We start from the raw sequence: 24,463 nt of genomic DNA on the forward strand, positions 1-24,463 counted from the left end.
AATTTACTGCACCCTAAGGTACAATTGTTGGTAAATTGATAGTATATGTAGTTGCATGCGTGTAAGTTGAAAGGGTTTTTGCATGAATGAGCACGCCACTGTGGGCATAGGCTTGAATGGATGTGTTGATTTCGCATGTGATTTTGTTCTAGTTTTTGAGTGTTGACCGAACGCCCCCCGCTACACGGCCCTTTTGGTGGCTAGCGGGGTATTCTACATCTACATCCACTTAATATCCCGCAAGCCGCCGCAAGGGCGTGTGGCAGGGGATGGTAGGGCACCAGCCGTAATTAAGTAAATAAAACCGCATGCATGCATTTTGTGGATGTAGATGGTAATCTGTTCTCCATAGTAAGCATGATCGATACGTACCCACAGATAGGTGTTTGCATGAGTATTGGATGGAGGGATTTTTGCATGAGTATGTGCGCTGCTGGGGTGTAATTTTCCGTGTTGTTTTTTGCATGTGGTATTTTTCGTTTTTACGGTTGGTGACATAACACCCCCCGCCACACGCCCTTGCTGCGGCTTGCGGGGTATTATGTAGATGTAGATAGAAGTTGACTATTTAGTGAAAACACCGTCACAAACAAACAGTGATCATCAATTTATTATTCACAGGTCAGGTCGCACGCAAACTGGAAGTACGCATATCACATCCACGACTTAAGGTATTATGTGAATTCAATACAATAGAGTTTGAAGGTGACCCACGGGGGGAAAATGTATGGAAAATGCATGGTCATGCATGGCCATGCATCTCATTGTTACTTTCCTGTTCTGCATAAACCGTCTTTGAAAGCTTGAGGTATATTTGCATGGCAGAGGTTTATTAGGGTCAAAAAGAAGAAGGGATCTTGTGGTCTCAATTTTGCTCGAATGAAGACGGTTGTCTAACCATCTATCGTATTAATGGTCGTTCTTCTTTTTTATTTCCTCCTTTCTCGCAAGCAGAAGGAAATTTTAACTGGCTGAAATCAACGCTTGCTTGGAAATAGGATTTCCGCTAGCATGAATACAGATTCGAGCGTCTTTTTTTGTTTAAATGAATGTTTTTCCCTTTTCTTGACCCTTCAACCACCCTTCCTCTCCCTTATACTTTCCCCATTCCAATTGGTTCTTTCATGGCCCCCTACCACACGCATTTTAGGTGGATCGCGAGGTATTTACGTAGGTTTAGATGCAGTAAATGTTAATAGTCACCAATTACGCTAACTTAATTTCTGCTGGTCGTTGACATAACAAAACCCGTCACGCGTTCTCGACTGATGCGGTAGCTCGTCCACTAGTTTCCGTAAGAGAAGATCCAGATTCGATTCCTGGTCTTCCCAGAATGCTCCAGAGGTATCCCAATCCCCACTTAAGGTTCAACGGTGGATTGAAAGCACTTAGATCGGAATACGTCGTCCGTTGTATCGGACATCAATGTGTGTGACCCATAGGCGCCTTTTTCATTCGAGTCGGCCAAAGCCGACGCTGCGTTTCTCTCAACATCTTTCCATCTCACCTCGCATAGACCTAAAATACCTATTTTTCCCCTTGCCATCTCTCGCTTAACATTCTCCAATTTCCCTGTCCTCATCATTGTCCTAACATTCCACGTTCCTATTCTAACTAATTTGGTCTTCTCCTGTGTCTTCTGTCCTGCTGCTGCTGGTTTTCCCTTGCAAAGGTTACGTGGGATGACGACCGCGGAAGCCTTGCCTCCCCTGCTGCCGGGCACGACACACGGCCGATTGAGCCGAGCCCCGTAGTTGCCAGGACTCAAGATCTCTGTATAGTCCATCATGTTAATCTTGTGAATGATAATTGAGATGGTTTCCCGTTGCCTTCCTCAATAGTGTTTTTAACGTGACACCATCACTTAATGGCCGCCCTACTGGGGTCAGACGCCTTCGCAGCCGCCTCACTGAGGAACAGACGCTGCGTGGACTACCTTTCGTCTGGCTCCTAACCTTCGACCTATCTAAAAATAGAAGATGTGGAGCTATTGGCTGTTGAAGAAATTGTCACAAGAAGAGAGTCCTATAGCCAATAAAAATAATTAAGAAGAACTCCAATACTGGTATTTCGGTCACCTGGTGACCATCTACGGGGAGAATCAAATGGGGCCTTGAATTTGGAAGCATGTGCACTGGGCACTGTCCAAAGTCAAGTGGGTGTTCAGGTCGGGGGGTGGGGTATATATACCCGGAGGGACAAGGGGGGAGGGGGTAAGTGATGGTCGGTAGGTGGGGGGGAGTTTGTTGAGGTCACGTGGCAAGGAGTGGGGGAAGAGTGGTGGCTATTAGGAGGGGGCCGCCTATTTTTGAATTGCCTAACGAAGTTAAAAAGTGAACTTTTGATGATGCCTGGTTCATTGTTCATAAGTTTATTCTTGTTTTAGTGAATGTGTTAACTCTCACATGCATCGAGTTTACAGTGCTGTATCGGTTTTAATAATGTTAAGTCGTTTGGAGTGATGGAGTGTTCAGTTTCAAATATGTGTTTGGCGACAGCTGATCTTTCGAAACGTCCGTTCTTAAAGTGTGCTATGTGTTCCTTAAATAAGATTTTGGGATTACGTTTCGTCTGTCGAATGTTGGAGAGTTGGCAGTGCGAGCAAGTTATTTCGCAAATACCCGATTTGTCTAAATGTGGTGTTATGTCTTTCGGGTTCCCTAAACACGTAAGAAGAGTGTTACGGTTCGAGTAAGTGACTTTGGTGCCAATTTGTTTAAAGACCTTATCAATGCCTCGGGTTAATATGGGGTACAAAGGTAATGCGATAAATTTATTACTGTTGCCTTCCCGCTGTGGTAGGAGTGTTGTATGTTTATCGGCAAGTTTTCTTTTTTTGTTTCTAACTAATTTGTCTATAATTTGGGGTGTGTATCCGTTGTTAATGGCTATTTGTTTGATGTTTTCAAACTCTTTGAATAACGTTGTTTGTTGAGTGGTGTCGTCAGTAATCTATGTATGAGAAAATTAAAAGCTGCCATTTTTTGTTGAAAGGGTTGGTGTGAATCTGCTTTGATGTAGTTGTCGGTGTGGGTCTGTTTTCTAAAAATGTCAAACTCTAAGACCTCTTGGTTTCTAATCACTAGTATGTCCAAGAAAGGCAGTGAGTTGTGTTGTTTGACTTCAAATGTAAATTTTATGGAATCTTGTTTTTTTGTTCAGCCAGTCCAATAAGTCATTTATGTCACACTTGCTGGTGTCAAAAATGGCAAAAATGTCGTCTACGTACTTCAGTGTGGAGCCAATCTGCGATGTTGTCAAGGGCAATATCAATGGGTACGCTCGGGAAGAGTTGTTCCATGTCAAAAGAGACAAGAATCTCATGGGGCTGGATACATTACACCCATTGAAATTAAAGAATACGTTACCCTTACTAAAACTTGCATGGACATAACATACTTTAAATTCAACCAAAAATTTTACAAACAAACGCAAGGCACAGCTATGGGAAATCCTCTTTCCTGCTTTGTCGCTAACATCTTCCAACATTACTTTGAAAAAGACTAGACACACGTTTGACTATTTCCCTAACACTTAGATACGTACGAGGAGACGTACGCGTGATGCCATTGCAGTAATGAGATTATTAATCGAGAGGAATATAGAACACAACCAGGAGGTATTTCCCTGTTTCGTAGATTTCGAAAAAGCGTTTGATAGAGTGAATTGGGAAAAACTAATGACTATTCTGCAGAAAATAGGAATAGATTGAAGGGAAAGGATGCTAATCCGCAACCTGTTCATGTCTCAGACTGCTCAGGTGCGGGTGGGAAACAGGGAGTCCGGAAGGGCAGTGTTAGGAAGGGGTGTGAGGCAGGGTTGCCCATTATCACCGCTGCTGTTCAACCTGTATGCAGAGGAAATGATCGAAGAGGCATGGGAAGAACTCGAGGTAGGAATGAAAGTGGGCGGGGAATTCGTAAAATCAGTTAGGTTTGCTGATGACCAAGCTTTAGTTTGTAACTCAGCCAAGAGGTTGCAAGCATTGCTGAGTGAATTGGAAATTCAGTGCGACAGGTATGGGATGAGAATCAATATTAATAAAACAAAGGTTATGCGATTTTCTAGAAAGAAAAAGGCCAAGCTTAACATTAAAATAGGAAGGCAAAAGCTAGAACAGGTAGAACAGTTTACGTATCTCGGTAGTGGTTTGGACCAACACGGTCAAAGTAGTAAGGACGTGAGGAGGAAAATTGCGCTTGGCAAAGAGGCTTTCACAAGGAGGAGGGAGTTGATGACAGGGACGTTGAGTAAGGATGTTAAGAAAAGACTCGTAAAAACTTTGATATGGAGCGTAGCTATGTACGGTGCGGAAGCGTGGTCATTGAAGCAGGAGGATAGACGTAGATTGGAGGCTTTTGAAATGTGGGTGTGGAGAAGAATGGGGAAGGTTAAATGGACAGAGTAGAAAATGAACGAGGAAGTACTTTGTATGGTGGGCGAAGATAGGGGTTTGTTGGGAGAAATCCTATGGAGGCAGGAAAAGTGGCTGAAGGGGGTATTGACTGGCAGCGGGATGTTGAAGACTGTAATTGAGTAGAGAATGTTAGGCAAACGAGGAAAGGTAAGAAACAGGATAGGGATGTTGGACGGGATGAAAGGAGGAAAAAGGTACTCAGAGATGAAGAGGGACCTGATATAGAGTAGGATGATGGATTTTGTGTTTTGTTAGGAGTAATAAAATGTTGGTTTGGTAGTTGTGTCCATCCAAAAACCTACCTTAACCTGTAGATTACCTTAAAAAAATCTGCATAAATTTATAATCCTCTGTGGGTTTGCTCTTATATGTTGATTTTGCATGTGGTTTTGCTCCCTTTGACGGGTGGTGACCTATCACCCCCCGCCACACTCCCTTACGGAGTCTGGCGTTGTATTATGTAGATGTAGATGAAATGTATGCATAGTTGGAAAATGAAGCGACGAGAAAAGCGAAGGAGATGTGTTATTTTTCTTCAGTAAAGCCCTACATTAGGAGTATGATTCGAGAATATGGTAACCTTCTCAAAAAACACTCACTGCAGGACTGAAAAAAGTGTTTGCCAGGTATGTGTTCTTACATGAATGTGTGACGTGTTTTTTTGTGGATGCATAAATTTGTGGCTTTTGCATACGGTTTTGTTTCTTTTTCTTTTCTAAATTACGGGTGGTGTCCTAACACCCCCCGCCTCACGCCCTTACGGCGGCTTGCGGGGTATTAATTATATGTAGATGAAAAAGGAACAAACTAGAACCTGATTCGTTGAAAATTCGTGTGAAGAAACACAAAACGTCAGGCATTTAGTGCAAGATCAGGGATGGGAACTCATAGGTATACTCGTACGAAGACTCATATTAAGATTAAACCATTGGCAAAGATACCAATAGTGTGGCTTTGCATTCGACACAGAAGAGTTATTTCATATTTCAGACCTTCAGATTACATAATCAGGATAGACAATTGTAATAAAATGATAGTCATGCAACCGATTGGAGACTTCACACTTTTTTTGTGGACCGCCGGGTATTTATACATATGTGAGGGCAAATAAATTGCATCTACACCAATGTACTGCCTCGCAAGCCGTTGCAAGGATCTGTGGCAGGGGGTGATAGGTCACCGGCCATACGAAAAGCTACTCCAATCCTTCCTTTATATGTGGAGAAACTAACCAGGAGTAAATATGTATTAGAAGTGTTCTGGGTAAATTTGATGACAAGGTTGAAGAGAAATTTTATCATTTATATCATGGCTAGGCATCATTTAGAATATGCCGCAAGTATGTGGGATCCTCACGAAGATGGATTGATTGCCGAATTGGATCGCGTGCAGCGCGGAGGGGCTAGATTTTTAAAACGTTCTCATAATAAACTTAGTAGTGTATCCAAAATATTAGAGGAGCTGGGCTAGGGAATCCCCCACGGAGCGAAGGTTAATTACAGATTAAATCTATTGCCACGTGTATTGGAGGGACGTCTCTTTAGCGGTGATATTGAAAATGGTTTATTACCACAATCGCACTACGGTAGGAGAGATCATGCCAATAAAATTGGAGAGATTAAGTGTAGAACAGATAAATTTAAGAAGTCATTTTTTCCACGAACGATAAGGGATCAAAATAACAGTGCCCGACGCGGTACAGTCATATTCGGGTCAAAATTAGTCTTTTGTGTAATCACCCCCTGCCACACACGGACTAGCGGTGGCTTGCAGGGTACTAAAATATCTAAAACACACGCAGCGGAGAGCTGCAATAATTAGTCGCCCGTCGCGTCGGCGTGTCTCGTAATGTCAGGCATTTGATATTCCCTCCAACCTTCAAGTTGATGGCTTTCCCGCACGCAGCAGCACTCTCTGGCCGTCCTAAAGAAAGCCCTTCGGTCCCGCACGGGGAATGATGGCGCTGCACGAATGCTGATTCCGCAAGGCCCACCGCTCTCAATGTTATGCTTTGGCCCCTTCTACCTTTATGAAACCATTGTCTACGTTACTTCCATCCATCGCAACGATGCAGCGGATGTTAATGTATGCCGTCACGTTAGGAAGTGAAATAACTTGTCACCGTGAAATCAACGTTTAAACACTCGCGTTCCATCCCAATTCATCGTGACGGCGTTGAAACATTTACTCGGGGACATCCGTTCGAAAAATCCCCTCCAAAAGTGCACTATTATGCTCGTGTTTTGGAACCATTCTGAAACCGAAGCGATTGTGACATGTCAAAACACATCAAAATTATGCATATCACTGTGGTCTCCAATGCCAGTATTGCAGTGAAAAATTACGATGAGCGTAATTTTTTTATTATTTTATTCTAGTACCTTGCGAGTCAGCGCTAGGTTATGTGGCAGGGGGATGAATACAAAAAACACTAATTTTGATCCGAATGATGTCCTACCGCGGTCGAACAATGTCATTATGTTCCCCTACAGTTCGTGTAGTCTCAGCGTCTTTCAAATTCCGCCTCGCACCGTCTGGAAATCCGCTGCTACAAACCATCTGGGACTATGAGAGAAACTCACTTATACACTGCCTAAAGATATTACTCGCCTATGAGTCTTTACTATGTCTTTTGATTTTAAATTTCCTTCATAGCAATAAACCGTTTCAGGGCTGGACGGATCTCTTCCTCAGTCCTCTAAGTTATTTCAGTATCATTTTATCCGCTTCACGGTCTTGCTGTCACCCGCTTCCTCAAGCCCAAGTGTAATTTCCCGCTGTGGGAAATGGGCGACCCTCGCCTCCGCTTCCATTTTGTACCGATCTATGCTCAGAGTGTACCGGTGGGCAGTTAGTGCTTTTAGTGACGTACTTTTTTTTTTCTTTTTTGTAAAAATTCGTCCCCTGTCGGCTTTCCTTTCTTGTTAGATTAAGAATTCATATTTTATTCCCAGTTTTAAGTGTCACTTTCTCGCAAACCGTACTTCCACCTCAGCCATGTTTCTTTCTTCAATGCCATGCGTTTCTTATGTACAATGACCGGTAAAGGTGGGACTTCACTCACCGGGACGGTTTATACTTGCCCGCTTGGGCAGTCAATGAACTTTTGTGTGTGTGTGTGTGTGTAGTGTGGGGCCATTATAATTCCTTTAGTGTCATCGTGAAACTCGTTTGTTCTGAACCTCTCTAAAAGTCTCGCTTGTTCTCTTCGTATTTCAAGTGGTTCCCAGCCTAAATCCCCCCAGAGACCTGTCACACTTGTACCCTTATTATAACAATTTTTAACGAAACTGGCGAATTTTCTCTGGACTTTACCTAATTCTTTTCGTCATATTTTCTCCAAAGGATCCCAAATACTTGCGGCATATTTCAAATGAGGTCTAACTAGATTAAAATAACACCTCTCTTCAAGTTTCTTATTATATTTCCCCACCACCCGTTTTATGAAGCCGAGTTTCTTTAAAGCGGGTCCGCATATTGTCTTGACATCTACTCAATACCCCGCAATCCGCCGCAACGGGGGTGTGGAGGGGGGTGTTTGGGCACCACCTGTAATTGAAAATTAAATGAATGACGTATGATAGTATACAAAATTTCTATATTTTATTTATTTTAGTATCCTGCAAGCCACCGCTAGGGTGTGTGACAGGTGGTGAATACACACCAGACTAATTTTAACGCGATAATGATCCTACCGCCGTCGGACAATCTTATAAGACCATGAAAGTTTCTTGAAAGTCAAATTCATATAAAATAGACCACGAAGGAAAGACGTGCAAACAAATAAACAAACAAGTTACCGAAATAACTTTCCAGGATATTAAGCGAGAAATAAAAGGACGTCATCTTTTGGAAGACAGAAATCGACAATGCTTTCGAGTGTTTGAATGATTCTTCAAGAAGCAATTCAATTACACAATTCAAGAATTTTATGCCTCCCGTGGAATCTTTCTTTTATCTAGTTTAGAAATTGAAATTTTACGGGCCCGTAAATCTACATCTGCCAATTGCCCCACAATCTGTCGCGTTTGCATGCGGCAGGGGGGAGGGGAAGCTGCCGGGCACACAACTATCAAATATTAGTTCACGAATGCATTTGGGTACATAATTATATATATATATATATATATATATATATATATATATATATATATATATATATATATTACATATAATATTATATAATATATAATATATATATATATATATATATATATATTATATATTATATATATATATATTATATATACACATATATATATATATATATATTTACATATATATATATATATATATATTAATATATATATATTAATATATATATAATACATACATACACATACGAGGGTGATTCGAAAAGTAAGGTCTCCTATTTTTTTTCATGAAAAATCAAATTGATTCTCACCTTTGCGTGCATCGTTGGAAAGATTGAGCAATTAGCTATTTTTTTACATGGCCGCTTTGACGATCAATCACTTTTTGCATCCTTGTAAACAGCTTTTTAATACCAGCGTCGAACCTTGCTCCCGCCGGGTCACGGAGCCAACTGACGACTCGACATTAGAGGTATCCAAATACAGCTGTGGTTGTAGTGAAAGTGGCAATCATTTTAAACTAATTTGTTTTGTAAACACCAAAATTCTTGAAAACATTTTATTGGTATGAAAGATGACAATAATTAACAATTTAAACTGATGAAGTAAGCAACTTTCTAGTTTTGCCCTAAGATTTAAGGTTACACCTAAACCAATCAGCCCGTGGCTTCGTGACCGCAAGCATTGACACTACATTTTAAAGATAAAAAAGGTATAATATATATAGTATGCCTTGATAAAAACAGCTTCTCTCACCACTTTCCTATTCTGTTGACCCCTCCAATTGGCCTTGAGAAGTGACTTCGTCGAAGATTCCCTCCCATGTGATACAAATCATGCTATTGAATAAGATGTACCTGTAGATGAAATAAGGAGCGCATGGAAGCAAGTTCATATGTATTTTTCCTGTCTAACACCTCGCGATAGATAGGCATGAATCAAAAATGGGTATCCGTTATAAATACAAGAATAATTCATTTAAACGATTTGGTTTTACAAACACACAAACTGCCAACTAACATACACATGCACATACAAATATACCCGATGTCTTTGCATGGTTTAATATTGTACCGACTCGAAAATTAAATGAATGACGTGTGATAGTATAAAAACAAGAAATATTCATTTAAACTATTTGGTTTTATAGTTACATGCTGGAAGTTTCTGTTGAAAACAATTTAAATATTTACTTCAAAAAAGAAGAGGGTAGATACTGACTTTTTATTTTGAACGGCAAGATGTGAAGATTTCGCGAAGCACGTCGAAAGGGGATTAATGGGAAAGAAAATATGAATAACTGGGAGAAAGAATGATTAAAAACGTCTAATCCGTCAAAGAAGGGAATAGAATGTCTTACCAAGGCAAGGGTGTTGTAGTGTGCGATTCGCAAGCACACCATCCTCGATGAATGAGCTCGATGTGCTGCGTTGGCTGGTGCTGACTGCAGGTGAAAATTATATGGGAAAAAACGGTTTGCCTGAATGTAATACAATAGACTTATAATATTACAATGAGCTTCGGTGGTTCAGTGGTAGAATGCTCGCCTGCCACGCGTGCGGCCCGGGTTCGATTCCCGGCCGTTGCAGTATTTTTTTCTTGAAGAAACTGGGTAATTAATAATGTGGTGCTAATATTTTCCTATATTTATTTCATAATTTTAACCCGTTAATCGATGTTTAACAGTTTAACAATACACGATTTTTACATAACATACGTTCTCGCTGTCGAAGAGCAAATACTATATATCCTTTGTTTTGAAGGAGTGTGGTGCTTGAATTAAAGTGTGTATATAGGTACAGTTTTTTAAAAGTCCCAGGCAGAAAACACTATTTCTTTTCCTCAAAATTTCATCAGTTACTTTTGGGAGTCCTGAGCAGCAACCGAAAGCTTTTTACAAGTGTGTCGTATTTCAATAACCCCTTAAGTGATACACGATGTTCCATTAGTCTCCCCACCCATTGAAAGTTCTAATATTACCACGTTAGATCCTGATTAAATCTAATTTGAGAAAACGTATTCAAATAGGTATAATTACGGTAAGGTATAATGACTTCTACTTTCAAAAATTAAATTTAATAAAATAATATGCCTAGAATGGTTTGAGGCGTTACTTTGTGGAAGCGACTCATATCGATAGATAAAATAATTTGACCTTCCACATATAATATATGTGTGGGAAAACAAAGTATTACCTTTTCCAAAAATAATATGCCATTTTTATTTTGAGCTAAACATTTTTTAAATGCCTTGTGTGGGCTTGGGGTTTTTTCAAGATCGTTGCAATTGAGATTATGATTTGTAAGATTTAATCTTAAATCCCTTATCTTCCAAGTTCAACGTGTTTTTGGCTTGAATGGTAGTGCGTTGCCGTGGTTACATCCAGTTGAAGTATATGTAAACTGGAAGATGTTAAATACCAGGGTAATATTGTTGTTCATCGTACTTAGTATGTATTCGCATCTGGAGACCCTTTTTCGTCCTGTGGGCATCGTAAACGCAAGAAAAACTTTTACCACGATTTCAGACAGTCCATAAGAAATCCCACGAATGCTACAGATTTTCCGGCGGGACCTTACTAAAGGGCAATCCTGCAATGAAACACTGTTTTAATCGCGCATGATTACGTAACCATGCAATTAGTTGAACTTTTACACAAAGTAATATTTGAAAATCATATCATAGGAGTTAAGGCGTTGTCATTGATACTCTTGGCAGTGAACCGGGAATTTTCTCAAGCCATAATTTTGGAGAGAAGTGTTGGCAAATGTTATTCACTTATCTTAATCAATAAAAAATGCAGTGTGTGCTCAGATCAACCCGTTTGCATAGAAAAGTCTTCGTTAGAAATAAATTATAATATTCGCGTAGTAGCTTAGGTAAATTCAAATTTACTTTTTTATTGATTATCCTTTCTTGCAATATAGTTGAATTATCTATCTCATTGAATTTTATGTAGGGCAATAATATATGTTGAACGAATGAATTGAACGAGAATGAAGGAACAGGATAGGGATGTTAGACAGGATGAAGGGAGGAAGAAAGTACTCAGAGCTGAAGAGGGACCTGATATATAGTAGGATGATGGATTTTGTGTTTTGTTAGGAGTAATAAAATGTTTGTTTGGTAGTTGTGTCCATCCAAAAACCTACCTTAACCGGTAGATTACCTTAAAAAATATATATATAAATACATATATAATATAATATACATCATATATATATACATATATATATATACATATATATATATATATATATATATATATATATATAAACACCATAATCAACCCGAAGGTCGGTTTAGTAGGTGATGGTAGAGTAGTGCATCCAGTACTAAGCCCTATACGGCGTGTGAAATTCACACATCAGGGTAGGGGGGCCAGTTCCTTTCCCTGTGCCGGTTATGGTTTCCCAGGAAGACTTGGTACCAGAAAAATCACATAGCTTGGGTGGAGCCATTGGTGCCCAGAGTGCCTCGCCCGGGAATCGAACCCGGGACCCTCCGGTCAGTATTCCAACGCTCTACCCACTGGACTACCGCGACCCATATAAATATTATATATATATATATATATATATATATATATATATATATATATATATATATATATATATATATATATATATAAATGATGTTGTACCACTTACAAGAGCAATATAACATTTGGACGGCAAAATAGAACACAAATAAAATAGATTAACTTATAAGAACACTCACATTTTAGATCGTTTGAGCTTTCGGCCTTCTCTGAGGCCGTCTTCAAGTGAGAATGAAAAGTTTCGGAGAGAAGTCAGGGGCCTGGTGGAGGCCAAGGTGCAGGGGATGCTGGGAGGGAAATTAAAGATGGCGGTTAAGGGTAGGAATTTTAAAAGATCGGAAAGCTAGTTAATAACGTCCTCAAGACACAACATCCGCGGAAACATTAACCTTCGTAACGAGGTAGCATTTATTTTACGTTTTATTTAAAGTATTTTTTGGAGAGCAATATCATGCATGGTCCACGAATATGCGTCAAAAAGGCCTATTTTGAATGACTAGACGACCATTGAGGTACATAGAGGTATTTTCAAACCTATAAATATCATTATTCAACAGAGGGATGCTATCTCCCAACCCGCACGCGGATAAAAAAAAGGTCAGCGCATTGGGAAGCGCGGCGTCGACATAGTTCATCACATCCCCAAATGGCGCTGGTGAATGAAGCTGACTTATCCGCGCGCGGGAAGATCGAATGAGCTGAGAGAAATGATGAGAGAAATGATTCGTCCAAATGGTTTGTCGAAACAGGCTCGTTCAAAGGGAGGAGAGGAAGGTTTTTTTTCGACGAATGCCACTCTAGGTCATCATTATCTTTCATCTGAATCCACTATTCATAACGTTGTCCTACCGCGCTTGGAGGGAAAGGTATTTTTGGTCAAAAGTAGTCTAGTGTGTAATCACTCCCTGCCACACACCCTAGAGGTGGCGTTCAGGCTACAATGTAAATAAAAATTAAAATTAATGTGACAACATATCTTTCCCGTGCGTCATTACATACTCATCCTGTATTGTGTGACGTTTTGAAATATGATATTTTCATTATCATGAGATCCAAATCAATGGTCAAAGGTATATGGGGACGAGGTAGTTTCACACCTGGAGCAAACAAACAAATTGAAAGAACATAGCTTTTCCTCATTAGGTATTTCCTTATAAATGGATAATATATTGAGATCCAGGTGCAAATAACTTTACATTATTTCTGCAAATTAGTTCTAATAAGATCTGAGTCTTACAGGAATTACTCCGCGTTGGTCTTCTCAAATTTCTCATAGTTTCTATAAAACTTTTCATTTCACAAGCCCACCCCGTCATTTCAATTTTACTGTCTTCAGCGTATTTCAACTAATTCTGTTCAAAAACCGGCAAGGATATCTTTCACCAGCACTAGGAGAAATTACTTTAGGAACGTTAAAATGAAATACGTACGTAGGGTCGGCAGCAATTAGAAATCTTAATAACAGAACGCGTTTTAGCAAAAGATGAACCTAAGATGCGGGGATCCCAGATTTCTGGATGCCTGTGAACCTGGATATTTTAAAACTTGACTTTCGCGAACTTGGTAATGTTTAAACCCGGCTTTCATAAGCAAAAATTTCCATCTATTTAACAGTAAGAGTTCTTTGTTCCAAAGCTTAAGGCAGTCACACCTTTCTCGGGAGCCATCGGAGGAATTCCAAAAGGAGGTCATATATTCTTATAAGTACAGAAGTTCAATAAGACTTTTAAGCGTCTTAGCCAAGTTATGAACCAAGTGACAGATTGATTAATAACAGAGGGCATTTTAATAATGTAGATAAGGAATAAACCAAATTTAGAACATCTGAACTAAACAAGTAAAACAACAGGTAGATACTATAAACAAATTCAATTCTCTTTCCGATTAAAAAAATGGGTTAGATTCAATTTTCGTACACGTCTTGGTATTCACAGTATTTTTGCATGGCATAGTGATTAAATGATATGAAACGTGGATTTAAAATATTGGATAAGGTCCAGATGAATTCGTTTGGTTATTTAAAAATTTCTTTGAGAAGAAATTATTCGTGATTTTCGCAACAATTAATGTGATTTTCATCGCAATAGTTTTTGGATAAAAATTAAATTTTGCGTGCTCACCAAAAAATACATACAAATTTACGCCATGTGAAGGGAGTTATCCTCTCTACCCCAATTACCTGGAATTGTAATTCGAAGTACCTATTTAATCATTTATCCACGTTCAACCTCCCCTCCAGAGAAGTTCGATGGTAACGCACTCGTTTTATGGGAACGACTCAGAATGTTTTCAATAGATGTCTGCTTTGGTAACATTCATACAGTCTGTGTTAAATCTGCCAAGAGACATGTGCATAAGACAAATGAAGAAGGACGTAAAACAGGGAAGGCATCAGGGATTGAGGGAATCGACTTGAAAAAGAGTAGAGGCTGCAGTAAACCAATCCTAGGATTAGGATAATGACAATGATGATGATAGAAAAAATAAACACAGCGATTTCACAATTAATATATTTATTGCCGACCATGGTTTAGCTACTGTGCGGCATCATCAGGTGGTATCATCCAATGCTGTTTCTTTTTTTATACGTTTTGAGCTTTGAAGGGGGAGGAGATGAATGTAGTACAAGCAGTCCCATACCGTATGCAGCTAACTGACAAATAAGGATTTATATTTAAACCTTAGAAAATATACAATACTGGAGTTTTTAAATAAAAGAAAAGAACTACAAAGCGTATATTATAAAATAAATGGGATCAAATCGGACATCTCAAAACAGATAAAATACTCGGGGTGTAACAATTACATCAAACCTTTCATGTGGTACACGTTGCAGCAGAATATGAAAGCTAAACTTGAAGAAGCTGGGCTTAACAAGACGGATTGCAGGAAAATTGATGAAAAGGTAAATGGCAAGGGAGGGGGAGGGATGTTAATTCGTTTCATTCACGTTTATGAAACGTAGTAAGTAACAGGGACCCAATTGGAGAAAACGTTCATTGAAGAATAAGATAAGGTTTAGAGAAAATCCGCCATATTTGTTTAAATTTTCTACGAGACAGAGTAAACATTACAGTTAGTACTAAAGGAATAAGACTGGGAGTCTCTAAAATTGGGCTGGGAACCTTTGGAATTAGACTGGGAGCCTCTTGAATTAGAGTTGGATACTCATGAATTTGCTCTTGATCCACGAAGAGAGAAGGTAAAATTTTTAGAAAATTGCAGCGCACCAGAGTTTACTTGAGAAATTAATGGGAATTGCAGCGGGAACAAATTATACCGATAGCATCGACCACCGTAATAAATAAGAGAGAGAGAGGCCGTCACCGACATATTCAAGCGCCCGTTCTTCCCACGCACCATGCGCAATCAAAGCAAAATGGAGCGTAGCTATGTACGGCGCGGAAACGTGGTCATTGAAGCAGGAGGATAGACGTAGACTGGAAGCTTTTGAAATGTGGGTACGGAGAAGAATGGAGAAGGTGAAATGGACAGAGAAGAAAACAAACGAGGAAGTACTTAATATGGTGGGCGAAGAGAGGGGTTTATATATATAATATAATATATATAATATATATTATATATATATATATATATTATATATATATATATAATTAAACGTTTTCCTGGGGTAATCTCCGTCGTACTATAAAATACGCTTGAGTGCATATAGAAAATGTATTATATTCATCTTCAAACTACAAATCTCTGCTATTTTATACGTAGTCACCACACGGATTTAAACATTTGCCATATCTCTGGCATAGTTTACGAATTCCTTCAGCATATAATTCTGCCGCTTATATCAGCCAATCGATCAGACGGCATCTCTCGAAGTTCCTCGTTGAGACGAGCACAAAACATAATGGCCTGATATTTCCGTCGTGTTTCCGAGCAACAGAGTCGTCGAAATATATGGGAAATCTTAGTAATATTAGAGCTTTAAATGAGAAAGGGAGACTGCTGGAACATTGGGTACTACTAAAGTGGTTATTGGCATTTTAAGTTTGCAGCTGCTACTCAAGACTCGCAGAAGTAACCCATGGAAATTTGTGGAAAAAATTAGTGTTTACTGCCTTTGCAAAAAAAATACATGCACAATGTTCGATCGTGAAACGTCGATTAATGATTTAGAAATATGAAAAAACTACTGGAACATATCATAACCGGATATTTACTTTCGTTTCGTAAGGAAAAAAATGCATGCATCGGCCGGGAATCGAACCCGGGCCGCCCGCGTGGCAGGCGAGCATTCTACCACTGAACCACCGATGCTCCTTACTTTGATTGTTATATCCCGTGTTCCATTGTCTTTTTTCCCATATAATTTTCACCTGTAGTCAGCATTAGCCAACGCAGCACATCGACCTTGATACTTTCACCCTGCGAGGCGCGTTTGAACAGGGATGGTGTGCTTGCGAATCGCACACTACAACACACTTGCCTTGGTAAGACATTCTATTCCCTTCTTTGACGGATTAGACGTTTTTAATCATTCTTTCTCCCAGTTGTTCATATTTTCTTTCCCATTAATCCCCTTTCGACGTGCTTCGCGAAATCTTCACATCTTAAATTTTTAAAAGAAAAAGTCAGTCTCTACCCTCTCCTTTTTTGAAGTATATATTTATATTGTTTTCAACAGAAACTTCCAGCATGTAACTATAAAATCAAAAAGTTTAAATGAATATTTCTTGTTTTTATACTATCACACGTCATTCATTTAATTTTCAAGTCGGTACAATATTAAACCATGCAAAGACATCGGGTATATTTGTATGTGCATGTGTATGTTAGTCGGTAGTTTGTGTGTTCGCATGCGTTTGAGGTGTAAGGGTTTTTGCATGAATGCATACCATGCTTTGTTTATGGATTCGCGTAAGTTTTCAAAATCTATCATTTTTTTCACATTCTAAAGCATGACGCATTTTCTCGATAGCTTCATCAGAGACACTCCTACTATTTCTCTAAAAGGACTGTTTTAGGAAAAATGTTCATATCTAGTTGATTGATATCAACATATTAATCCGTGTTCAAACTAAGTCCAACTTTCGATTGGATCCATGATTTCATATATTTTAGTAGTTCAGTCTTTGGCAAAGAACTTATATTTCGATGGTACAAAGTTCAAAGAACTTATATTTCCGTAAAGGCAAATCCTTAGAGTCACAACTTTTGCTTATGATATTCTTGTTTCGGGAGAGAGCAATTTTCCAGTGAACGCGATTTTTCTAAATTTTAAGAGAGCCTTCGACAATGTAAATCATAGTAAACTACTCGAAAAGCTAGAAGCATACGGCATTGAGAAAAATATTCGGGTATAGACTGAAGACTTCGTGAATGGTCGCGTTCAAAGATAAGTGATAGATGCAGTTAGCTCAAATGCAGTCGAAGTTGCGTCGGGTGTTCCCCAGGGAAGTGTTATCGGACTTCTTTTATTCCTACTTTACGTTAACGACATTGAATCCGTAGTCACAAGTACGAGTGAGATAAGTGAATTTGTCGAAGATGCAGAGGTTTACCGTGATATCCGTGATCCTGAGGACACAGCATCTTTTTCAGATGACCTTAATGCTACTCAACGCCGGTGTGACACTTGGCAATTAGAATTTAACTTAAAAACCTACGTAGTCATAAATTTGCTATATTTGTAAAACGTTGTTATGATAAACTGAGTGGTGTATCCAATATATTAGAGCAGTTAGGCTGATAATCACTCACGATGCTAAGCTTAAATTAGAGATTCAATCTCTTGCATTAATGGAAGGACGTCTCTTTAGCAATGGTGTTGTAAAAATGCTTTATTACTCCCATAGTGCTGCGGTTGTAGGGATCATGCCAGTAAAATTACAGATATCAAATGTAGAACAAATAGATTTAAGATGCTATTTTTTCCACGAACGATAGGGGATCATAATAACATTGGTCGACCAGGGTAGGGTCATGTTAGGGCAAAATTTCCCTGGTGTTTAGTTCCCCCCCTGCAACACCCCCTATCGATGGCTTGCAGGGTATATAAATAAATATATATATAATTAAAGGAAGGCAAGATTTATTAGAAACCTGAATTATCTCTAATGGGCAGCCATAAAATTTGATTTTGGTAAATCGTAATTAGACTCATTAATATAAAAAGGTCACTATTTTCCTTAGTATTTTTAGTGAAGAGTCAGGCGTGATGTTGTGGAATCGAGACATAATAAAAACTTCGTTGCAATTTTCCACAGTTAAAACACTTTATTGCCGACCATGGTTTCGATACACTGTGTCATCATCAGGTTATGAGATCAGATCATCAGATGATGACACAGTGTATCGAAACCATGGTCGGCAATAAAGTTTTAACTGTGGAAAATTGCAACGAAGTTTTATTAATATTTTTTAGATCATGCAACCAAAAAAGATAGAAATTAAAAAAAGTACCGTGCTCAAATAAAATGATAGTGGTTATGGCAATGGAAGGCATTCTATTCAACCGTAGGAAGTTCAAATATTTGGGATATGGGTGAGGGGTAGAAGATGGGAGGTCGAAAGGAGTATTGAACGAAATGAGGATGCTATTTGCCTCAGTCGTCGATTCACGAAAGAACTGAATTTATACTACAAAGTGAGGACGTGTGTAACTATAACTCTGCCCATACATGCATGTATATTTTTTCCACGAACGATAAGGGGTCAGAATAGCATTGTCCGACTGCGGTAAGGTCGTAATCGGGTCAAAATTAGCCTATGTATATTCAGCCCCTACCACACACCCTATCGGTGACTCACAGGGTGCTGAAATAAATAAATATATGCAATACTAACATACCAGGTCGACTTTTACCGAGCTAGAAGAATTGCATTTGCGTCTCCCCCTTCACTAGACTCTAAATTCATTCATCTATCAGGTATAATATTCGACTGGCTCCACTGCCATTCTTCCTTCACCAGCAAATTAAAGTAAACTTAAACCTTTCTCAACTTTCGAAGTAAGTGGTTTGTTTCCATTCCACCGCTGACAAACCTCTGGTGTAGGTTCTGGTTTGATTAATTGGAATGCCGTTAAGGGCAATCACATTAAACGTACTATCAAGAGCGCTGACAGGTTTTCAAGTCCTTTAAAAAGTTCTTTCCTGACACAAAACGCACACTATAACGAATCTAATATTATTTTTAGGACAATGAAAGTCAACTTTAGAATGCAGGTTTTCGGCATTGAACCACGCCGTGATTTTTTTATGGTGATATTTCTCCTACTGTGTCTACTCTAGGCGTCTTCAGGCCAGGCTTAAGGTATCCCAGGCCACTCACGTGCTCTAGATGTCCACTTCAGCCCGGCCTGAAGATAGACACACCAAAGTGGAAGGAATGCTGGGCATCAAGAATGTGACGACGCGGTGCAGTCCAGAACACATATGGTGTAATGTATAAGGCCGGGAAAACCATCGTCTAATAGAGTCAGTAGAACAGCCAATGAACTAATATTGTTCCTGAAGGCGGAAAAAATGCCAAATAAACCTTTCGAATATGAATCATCCCCGCTATAGATGGAGGATAATCGGTCAATATCTCAATTAAAAACTCTGCGGAAGGTCCGGAAAAATTGACGTCCGCTGAGAATCGAACCTCAGTCGCCAGCAAGCAGGTGTCGCCTATGAGTAAAAACAAAATTTCAGTGCAAATAATGTCAGTGGGTCTATTTTGGCTAATTTATTTTCCAATAGCATAGAAAATAATCAGAGAAAAAGCATATGCTGACAGAGAACCAATAACGTACTGGGGATGAAGAAATATGAAGATGTCACAGTGAAGTGAAATATTTTACACATAAAAAATGTCTTTAACCAGGGCAACAAAAATCCATTCATTCCCATATTACTTCAAAAGTATGTGCTTCTGCATCACTAAAATCAAGGTCTAGGACGGCGCGTAATAACGCCAACGTCACCCATTAGGAAAAAACAGGTCCCACCGAGATTTGAACTCGGATCGCTGGATTCAAAGTCCAGAGTGCTAACCATTACACCATGGGACCTTGATACTAATATTATGGAAACCGGGAATCAAATTAACCCAATTAATCATCATCTTCTCTACCCCACATTCCTTTTGGAAAAAATTCGTATTCGTTCCACAAATGGACTCTGTATTTCATAATATAACTCCCTGTCCAGATGGTTTGCCCCTACAATGATAGGGTATGCGTGCGTTCCATTGATCTATAGATATTCAGATGGACTCGATGGACTTTCAAGAATATTTGATGAACTGACGACTTTTTTAAATTCCTTGTTTATTTCTCGGGTAATCGTAATGAGGGTAAGCCTAAGTGTTTATTAAACCTTGAATGATCATTCATTGGTCCCATTAAAAGCTTAAGAATACTTGAAAATCTTTCTTCCACAACTTCTTAACTTCACTTCTGAGAAAATGGGTTAAGGCCTTTGAAAAATGTCCGCTGTGGCCAGTGAGTTGATTAATGAGCGTGGTGCCTATGTCTGGGGACAATTGGATTTTATCATGCGATGTAAAACTCGCTAAACCTATGCATCATAATTCATTTCTTGCATTTATCTTGAAACTCAAAACGTTTTTCACGTTATTAAACATTTGACACGTTATCTATGAATTGAAACACCTATTCCCTCAACTAGTTCCTCTCTGACTTCCTAGTAATCTCGACAATCAGGTGGTCCCTTGAACCTGCCGAATAGGAAAGCTTACATGAAACACAAATTAAAGAAAAGGCGAACAAACTTCACGAATGATGTTAACACGCAATTCACATCAAGTCGTGTGATCTTGAGATCATTTATTGTCTTTCATTATAATAAAGCGACAAGATAAAATACCCAAAATGGACTCGTAAGACATGCAATTGCCCGTGCACCATCTATCTTCCCTATAGGACCTGGTCCCTCAGCCTCTAAGAATTTGTCTGAAGTCATTTTATAGACAACGGTATGGTAAGGACACAGCAAAAAGAGTGAATAGTGAAAAATAAAGATAGTAGTTGAAAACATATGAAAACTCAGAGCAAGTATCTTAAAGTGTAAATAAAAAGTTGCATCGGCCGGGAATCGAACCCGGGCCGCCCGCGTGGCAGGCGAGCATTCTACCACTGAACCACCGATGCTCTATTGTTTCCGCAAGGATGCTCCTCTTTTGTAACGAGGTCAACAGAAAAATATATCTCTTCGCATTTTTTCCTTCACTCGACACGCCGCTCTTCTGCCAGCTCATCGGAAGGCCCGACTCCCCGCGGAGTTCAAACGGAATAAATATTTACGGGTCCCTTGATCGCTGGTAATTCTTCAGCATTTGGGACTCCTCACGCATTTGTGACATTCCGAAGCCGATAATAGTGTCGAAGGATCTCAGGTTTTCCCGGCGTATGGTATTCAAGAATTTCTCTCGGGTTTCCCACCGGGTCAGGTTTCAGTACACCGACGTTTCGAAGGCTGACTGCCACGTCTTCAGGGTGAAGACGTGGCAGAGTCAGCCTTCGAAACGTCGGTGTACTGAAACCTGACCCAGTGGGAAACCCCGAGAGAACTTCTTGGATAATAACGTCGTTTGTGAAGCCTCCGTGGTGCATGCGAGAGATACTATATATCTACATTTCGCACATCTATTAAAAAATTATTTTAATATAAAATGTCCCATGTCCCACCGAGATTTGAACTTGTATCGGTTGAATATCAGAGTCCGGTATGCTAACCATTACGCCATGGAACTGTAATGTTTAAATGATAATAGTATGTTTAAATATTTTGACCCTTAAAACCAGATTTTAAACATTTTTCTAAAATTTTCCGTTCAATTTTATACTGTACGGAAAATATAGAGCACCTTTCATTTCAATAATTCGAATCAAACAATTAGATCCGTGAAAATTCAGAAAACCTAATTATATTGGGAAGGGTAGGGTAGGTCTTTGGAAAATGGCTTGAGGCTATAGTGTAGGCGACGGCAGGTCCCCAAATGACCCAAAAATAATTATCAGTGAGGCTACTTTTGAAGAAACAAAGAAATCATGCGTTGCTTTAAAGGTAAGTGACCAATAAAATCTTACTTTGCGTCGGACAAACGCCTGTGTTTCGTAAAAACGATGAACTAAGCACATGAAGAACTGTCGACGAAATTTCCCTCGTACGATATCCAATTGCAGGGCATGTGGGCTCACAAGAAGCTTTCGTTAGCTAGTGACAAGTGAATGTCATTACTTACGAGTAAGAAGACATGAGAAGCATCTTTGAGGTAAACTTGATCACCTTACTCGGCATTTACCTTAGATGTTGCAGATATGTGTAAAAGCAAATTGATCAGAAACCATTTAAAGATCCATAAAAAACTAGAATGAAGGTGCCCAAGAGATAAATTGTCATATAAAATTATGAGAACAAACGAGAACAATATGGGAAACACTGTAACAAACAAGGAAAATCTATAATCACACCAAGGGCGTGTGGCGGGGGTGCAAGGGCATTAGTCCAAATGTCTTAGTGGATCGGAGGAATTCGAGGGCCTCTTAAGGGTAATATTTGGAAGGGAAATTTGCCAGAAGAATTGGGGAAGAATACCGATATATAGGAATTTATACGTAGAGGTTAGGTAGGTGGCAGGTATGGAAGATGTCAGGTAGAGTCCATATGTGTAAATAAAGACTAACTAAAGACAGTAACCAACGGAAAAATAAAATACCTCAGAATCAATCAACAGATCAACAAGATTATAGCGCGTAGGTTACACGAACACGTTTCGAGGGTTTAGCATAGCTGGTAGGCAAGAGCGTAGGTCATATATTGGGAAAAATAAAGTAGAATCCAGCGCTTTTTGTCAATTCAGTTCAGGTTATGCCTCTCAAATCCCCAAAAAAATTGAACAAACAAACACTTGCGTTAAAACAACATATAACCCACGTAAATTTAATTAAATTGGTGCCTCTACATACATAACAGATAGCAATGCAAGTGAATGTAATTCTTTTGTCTCTGTTCACCACGAATCGTCTCAAAACAGTTTTGTTAGCGTACATAAAACCGAAAAACAAGAAGTTATTAGCCATATTAAAATTATAACATTAAACTGCCGTAGCATTTGAAACAAAATATCGGATATTGAACATATTTTTGTCAGTACAAACGCAGACATAGTAGTTGGAACGGAAAGTTGGCTCACGGGAGATATAGCAAACAATGAGGTTTTTCCCAACGGTTTCACAATTTACAGAAGGGACAGACCAAATAGGTTGGGTGGGGGAGTATTCATTGCAGTAAAGTCACATCTTAGTAGCCAACGATATGAATGCGACGTAGATGACATAGAAAGCGTTTGGTGCAACATTAAGGACTACAACGGCAGAAGCCTATTCGTGTGTTCATTTTATAGACCCCCAGATTCTAACACAGATGTCCTACACAAGCTCGACGAACAAATATCCACTATCAGCAGCAGACAAAGCAACGGTATTACTATAATCGCTGGTGACACAAATCTACCGTCAATTGACTGGGACAACTACTGCGTAGGAAAATCTGCCAAAAACAGAGATTCATGCCAAGAACTCCTTCATATATTCACAAAACACTCCTTAGAACAAATTGTTAAATCACCAACATGGGGGCCAAAGCATACTAGACATCTTTGCGACTTCTATGCCCGAAATCCTAATACCCCCCCGCCACACGCCCTTGCGGCGGCTTGCGGGGTATTATGTAGATGTAGATGAATCATTACTGACATTGAAATAATAGACGGAATTAGTGACCATAAGGCTATTATTGTAGAGTTAAAAACTAAGTTCGTCAAAATAAACAAAGAAAGGCGTAAAATATACCTATACAATAAGGCAAATTTTAACGAACTAAGAGAATATTTAAACATAAAAATACCAGAATACATCACAAAAACACTGACAACCAATTCAGAGAACACTTGGAATTATTTCTTAAATATTTTACGCGAAGGAATGAAGACATACATCCCGTCCAAACTCAAATGCGACAGTAAGAAACCTAGATGGTACAACGGGGAAGTCAGATCGGCATTAAGAAGGCAAAGAAAGCTACAGTCAAATTTTAAAAAGAGTTTAAAAAGTGACGATATAGTTTATATGAATACATCCAAACAGCAACTAAAAGAATGTCGTAGTAAGACGAAAAGTATTATGCGCACAGCACTACACTCTTTTAAATCTAAAATGCCTAGCGAATATCTTGAGGAAAATCCAAAGTCATTCTGGTCCTATGTTAGGGAAATACAGGGTAAACGTCCCACTGTTCACTCTTTGAAGACGGAAAATGGAGAAATCATTACAGATAGCGTGAAAAAGGCAAATATTTTAAACCATTTTTTCCAGAGCGTCTACAACAAAAACACAAACGCACCATATGATCCTCCACACCCACCCGGGGATCACATGAGCGATCT

At 39.2% G+C, this 24,463-nt stretch overlaps 4 non-coding genes across 4 annotated transcripts; 1 reads left to right on the forward strand and 3 right to left on the reverse strand.

Annotated features, from left to right (window-relative positions):
* Positions 1-10,028: 10,028 nt before the first annotated feature.
* On the forward strand, positions 10,029-10,099 carry TRNAG-GCC (transfer RNA glycine (anticodon GCC)). Its single transcript has one exon. It is a non-coding gene; the product is annotated as a tRNA-Gly (tRNA).
* Positions 10,100-16,256: 6,157 nt separating this feature from the next.
* Positions 16,257-16,327, reverse strand: TRNAG-GCC (transfer RNA glycine (anticodon GCC)). The gene has a single exon. It is a non-coding gene; the product is annotated as a tRNA-Gly (tRNA).
* Positions 16,328-19,994: 3,667 nt separating this feature from the next.
* TRNAQ-UUG (transfer RNA glutamine (anticodon UUG)) lies at positions 19,995-20,066 on the reverse strand. Its single transcript has one exon. It is a non-coding gene; the product is annotated as a tRNA-Gln (tRNA).
* Positions 20,067-21,096: 1,030 nt separating this feature from the next.
* TRNAG-GCC (transfer RNA glycine (anticodon GCC)) lies at positions 21,097-21,167 on the reverse strand. Its single transcript has one exon. It is a non-coding gene; the product is annotated as a tRNA-Gly (tRNA).
* Positions 21,168-24,463: the final 3,296 nt, after the last annotated feature.

This window comes from Hetaerina americana, unplaced genomic scaffold (assembly GCF_022747635.1).
Source record: "Hetaerina americana unplaced genomic scaffold, ioHetAmer1.1.p SCAF_7, whole genome shotgun sequence".
Taxonomy (NCBI): Eukaryota; Metazoa; Arthropoda; class Insecta; order Odonata; family Calopterygidae; genus Hetaerina; species Hetaerina americana.